Below are 6,000 nucleotides of genomic sequence, written 5' to 3' on the forward strand. Positions count from 1 at the left end.
GGGATTATTCTGCCCCTGCTACCACTTAGTCCTTGAGATACGTGGGTGCCTGTCTAACTCTCACTGGGTAACAATTTCCCAAAACCCCAATGTCTGGAGGCCCCGGTGCCACTGCATCTGATGCTGAATTCTCTAGGTCTGCTGGCGGCACCAGTATGCCTGGATCCTCTGCTTCTTGTGGCGGTGCCCATACTACCTCGTGTGCCTGATTTTCTAGTCCTTGCTCTGCTGTGTCCACAGGAACACTCTCCTCTTAGAGACGGGTATCAGCCAGGTTGTGATCATAACATGGCCGTATCTGATCCTGATGTCGTCTCACCAGTTTCCCATCCAGTGTTTTCACTCTCCAAGAGACTGGACCGGTCCTCTCTATAAGTTGCCGGAATCCACTTCTGGCCTGAGTATCCCCTCACATAGACTGAATCAGACACAAGTAAATAGCGAGGGACGCACCTGATCTAGCCAAGTCCTGATCCTGCGGTTCATGAGCAACTCAGCTGGCGTGGCTCCCGTGGTGGTCTGGGGGGTTGATCTGTACTTAAACAGGAACCTGGATTGCTTTGTCTCCAGACTACCTTCCCCCTTCTTCTTGAGTCCCTCCTTGACCACCCGCACCGCCCGCTCTGCACAGCCATTTGAGGACGGGTGGTATGGTGCTGTTGTGACATGCTGTATGCCATTCTTTTGTAGGAAGTTCTTGAACTCTGCACTGACCAGACTAGGCCCATTATCACTGACAATCACTGCAGGGGTGGCAAAAATGCTTCTCAGTCTCTCGATAGTCATGGATGAAGTAAGTAAGTTTTATTTATATAGCGCCTTTCACAGCACGAATGCACAAAGCGCTTTACAATACAAATAACACATAAAAAGGGAAGAAAGAACGACATACAAAATACAATACATACAAAACACAAGGCAATTACGACATACAAAATACATTACAAGGCAGTTACAAAATACAGTACGAGGCAGTTACAGTTACCAGGGGAGGGGAGGGGGGAGGGAATTACCATACAGGCAGCCAGCCTCGACATGCAGCCATACAATCGGCGCAGCCAATAACCTGACAGCACTTTACTGTAATGAGAGAGGGGGGGGGGAGGGTGCGAAAGGAGGGGGTGGGGGAGGGCTGGGGAAGGGGTGGGTGCGTGTGGTGTGGTTTGTGTGTGTGTGTTTCTGAGTCCATGAGTTCAGTCCATGTGTGTGTGTGTGTATGTGTATGCCTGAAGGCCTCTGGCCGAGGACTCGGACGGAATGTCTTAGTGATAACAGCAGGTTGCTATGGAGACGTCCTCGATCAGCCTCAAGACCAAAAGTCAACAGGAGGAGGGCAGGGAGGAGGGGGGACGGTGCAGCGCCTCTTTAGCCTGTGAATCTTCAGGGGAGTTTGGGCGAAACGGCCTTGACGGCCGGGTGGGAGCCAAAGTAGATTAGATGTTTGGGTTAGGGAGAAGAACAACAGATTCCAATGGTCATTCCTCTCTGTAACGCTTCTCTTTATCGAGCCTGGTCCTCAACTCTGCCACGTCGCCTTGCAGGGTATCGATCTTACGGTTCAGTTCAGAAATCACCACAGGTAGATTACTCACTGCTCTGCCCAGCTCCGTTAGCATGACGTGCACCCTTTGGGCTAGAGTGACTGCCGTCTTCCCAATTCTTCGATAGACCAGGGCAAAGCTCAGTCCGAAGAGCAGATGTCCCGTTATCATTGAGGCAAATAGGTAAATGTCTTCAATGTTCTCTATGGAAAGGGGCGCAAGGCACAGAACCTGCCACTTGTCCCACACGTCCCTGGAGTAGCCCGCGGCAAAGGTCCCGTCTGGGCACATAGGTTCCCCCGGTCCTGAGTTTCTTGTTGAAAAGATTTTGTCAATTGCGTTGAGAGACCAGCTTATCAATTCCATGTTTAGATTTGAAAATCCACAGAAAAAAGAACTACAAAGTAAGGGGAGATAGAAAAAATACAAGAGCAGGAGCAAGCAAAAAAAGCGTCTGCTCTTAACGAAAGCTGGAAGGAAGTGTCGACATTGGGTGAATTAATAGACGACATTGGGTGAGCCTCGATCCATTTTGAATAGGCATCTACGACGATGAGGAGCATCTTCCCCAATACTGGCCCACAGAAGTCCAGAGGCAGCCTCATCCATGGTTGGTCTGGCCACTCCCACGGGTGTAGCGATGCTGTTGCAGGGGTGGCTTGGTAGGACTGACATGCATGACATTCCCGCACAGCGGACTCTAAATCCGCGTCCATGTTTGTCCACCATACGTAGCTGCGGGCCAAAGACTTCATTGGTGAGACCCCCGGACCCCCGGATGAGCTTCATGAAGCTCCTCAATCATGATTCGTCTTCCTTGAGGTGGGATTATAACTCTACTTCCCCACAGTATGCACCCCTCCTCCACACTCACTTCCTTTTTTCTTCTCATGTATGGTTGCATTTCTGGGTTGTTGCAGTACTCTGAGGGCCAGGAGTCCTGCAGCAGCGCCTGATGTACTCTGGACAGAATGGGGTCTCGCCGGGTCCCCTCCCATATCTGCGTTACCTGTAGTGGTGTGCCATTCATGTGCTCCATGAGCATTACCACCTCTTCTTCCCGTGGTGTGGCAGCGGACGTGATCGGCAGGGGGAGCCTGCTCAGTGCATCCGCGTTCCCGTGTTTTGAGCCCTCCTTATACTCCAAGGTGTACTCATAAGCTGCCAAAATCAGTGCCCATCTTTGCATTCTGGTCGCGGCGAGGTGTGGGATGCCTTTACTCTCCCAGGAGGTCCTGCAGCGGTTTGTGGTCTGTCACAATGGTGCAGTGTTTCCCAAACAGATACTGGTGGAATTTCTTAAAGGAGTAGTAAAGGGAAAAATCATTTTTAGCCCTGTTTTAAGGTTACTTATGATCATATACAATGGTTCAGATCAAAAAGTTGACAAAACTAGCACTTTTGAGAGTGTGATAATTGCTCTACCACCGTTTTGGTCATACAATGGATGTGGGTGAGCACTGTGGAAAATCATTCAAAAAATATGTTAAACTCTTGTATATGATCATTAGTAACCTTAAAACAGGGCTAAACATGATTTTTCCCTTTACTACTCCTTTAAAGTTACCCAATGTAGTTTTTGACAATTAGTACGCGCTCTAGAGCAAATTTGAGTTGGTCCCCGAAAATCGCGTACTACGTCATTGCGTCAATACGTGGAGCACATAATAGTGACGTTTCACACATCTTTGTTGTTTTCAAAACATTAGCTAAATATCATTTTCCGAAGAAATTACAAGGTAGGAAAGACATTCAAGTGATTCATCATGTTTATTAGACTAGAAGGAAGTAGTACAGTAGGACCCCACTTATCCGAACCCAACGGGACCGAAGGTCGTTCGTATCTCTGAAATGTCCGGATGACTGAAACATGTTAAAATGCACCAAATTCAATAAGTGGTATACTTGTTTCATATAGACTCATAATACACCGATAAATACCCTTAATTACTTGTGAAAATGCATCAAGATTGCAATCAAATAGCCAACTAAACTCATATAGCCTAGCCTATAATAAGATAACCGAATTTCCACTTGAGTGCGTGCTTTGATCAAATACAGTACTTCCTACGACTAGTTTGCGTTTTGTGCTCGACATTTTCCCGCTTTAGAGAAACAAAGAAATGAAACGTGACAATAGGCTACAGCCTACAGGCAACATGTAGGTCTACATACAGTTAAGTTTTTATTCACAGTAGGATACAGTACATGTTTACTATGACAGATTTAAGTACAGTACTGTAATGAAAATCCCACCAGTAACCAGATAGCAGGCTAAAACAAAAACAAAAAGTTTTTTAAGCCTGTCCGGTAGACCGGGAGGTTGGGATCTCTGAAGTTGGGATTAGTGGGGTCCTACTGTAGTTAAGCATGAAGCCCAAGAAGTACTTCAACTGTGTCTGGTCAGTTGGCTGTGGAGCGCTTGCAATGGCCTGTACCTTGTGTTGACTTTCGTTGTCTTTTATCATTGTCCTTATTAAGCTCTGCGTTGTGTTTTGATTACAATAAAAGACGGCCCCCAATCTCACACAATACCACACAGTCCAGTGTCTCCTTGTTCTGATGTATTCCAAATTAATCTCTCCAACACAGGATTTAAGAGACATCAAAAGCTGTTTATTCCAGAAGGGTTAACATACAAAAGATGATGGCATAAAGTCTAATGTACACTTGACCTCTCTGTATGCTGTCTGAACTCAAATTAAAGCATTGGTCTCGTTGCAACGTTCTTATGGTTCGGGTGTCCCCCCCCCTTGTCTCTTCTCCGATAAGACTGTCTTTCTCTTCTGTGGCCTTGTTTGGTCAAGATAAGCTACGCCGCCTCGGCGCTAACCACAACAATTGCTGTTTAGCACAGAATGTACCAGCCCTAAGGATGTCATCTTTATCTCATAAGTCTATGGAAGAGGGACACCGTTTTCTTACAGAACACACCAGCCACAGCCATACTCAGAGGTCGATCATAATAATTTAGAAATAGCTAACAGGATCAGATTAAATCAATATTTCTTTGAAAATCAGCCAGATTCAACACTTATCTGCTACGGAATGAATTCCTTTTTCGTTGATCCTGTATCCCAGGTACACCACCTCTGGTGCCATGAAGACACATGTCTCTCTCCTATGCCTGGGGCTGATGACACCCCATAGGGTAGCCTGGTGTACTGGTATAAACCGCGGTGGGTGTTAATTGTTGTGAACTTCTTAGATTCTTCATCCCGTGGGAGTTGCTGGTATGCCTGAGACATGTCTAGTTTGGTGAATTTCTGCCCCCCCCCCAGTACTGCCAACAAGTCCTCAGTTTTTGGAATTGGGTAGTTATCTATCTTAGACACTGGATTGACGGTAACTTTATAGTCCCCACATATTCTAGTTGTTTTGTCTGGTTTAAGTATAGGAACTATGGGAGTGGCCCACTCGGAAACTCACAGGCTCTATGATGCCTTCCTTCTCTAATCTAACCAACTCTGTCTCAACTTTGTCCTTGAGGGCATATGGCAGAGGCCTGGCTTTGAAATACCTTGGCTTGGCCTCGGGGTCAACAGAGATCTTTGCTGTAGCTCCCACTAAACTGCCCAGCTCACCTTAAACACCTCTCCGTGTTGTGAGAGTAGCTCACTCAACTCCTGCTGCTGACCTGTATGTAGTCTGAAAATGGCCCTCCAGTCTAGCCTAATGGCCTCTAGCCAATTTATCCCCAAGAGATTTGGCCCCTCCCCTCTTACCACTATCAATGGCAACTGTCTGGTCTGCCCCTTGTAACTGACTTGTGTGTACATCTTGCCTAGCACCCCTACACTATCTCTGGTGTACATATACAGCTTTGTTCTTGTATGGTGGAGTTTCCCCCCTCCCATCTTCCTGTATGTTTTCTCATTCACTATAGTCAGGCTTGCCCCAGTGTCTACTTCAAACTCAATGTTGCATCCATTCACTGCCATCTGCTCTCTGTATGGCTCTACTCTTTTTTCATCATCGATATTGTACATCATGTGGGCATACTCCTCTTCCTCTTCTTCCAGTCTGTGGCGCGCTATGGCTTCTACCATACGGACTTGTGGTCACGATTGATCAGATAGCTGGTTGGCTTGGTTCCACGATTGAAAATCTTCGATCAGTATCCCTGCACACCGCACTGATCACTATACATATACACACTGTACATACAAACTTTAAAGTTACCATTTAAATATATTTGTAAATATTACACTTACTTATTCATTCAATTCAACCATAACATTTCTGTGACCTTTTGGGATGCTTTGGTATGGTATTGTAAATGTATGTTTCCCATGCCAATAAAGCCCTTTGAATTGAAGTAAAATATAGAAGACATACAGATAGTTATCCATTCATACTTGGATGGATGGATGGATGGATGGATAGGGATTTGTGTTAGTGAAAATGTGCTTTTCTGAGACGGGAAGCACAGGGTGTAATCTTACCAGTCTCAATATGC

The sequence above is a fragment of the Borostomias antarcticus genome (genome assembly GCF_949987555.1).
Source record: "Borostomias antarcticus genome assembly, chromosome: 1".
Taxonomy (NCBI): domain Eukaryota; kingdom Metazoa; phylum Chordata; class Actinopteri; order Stomiiformes; family Stomiidae; genus Borostomias; species Borostomias antarcticus.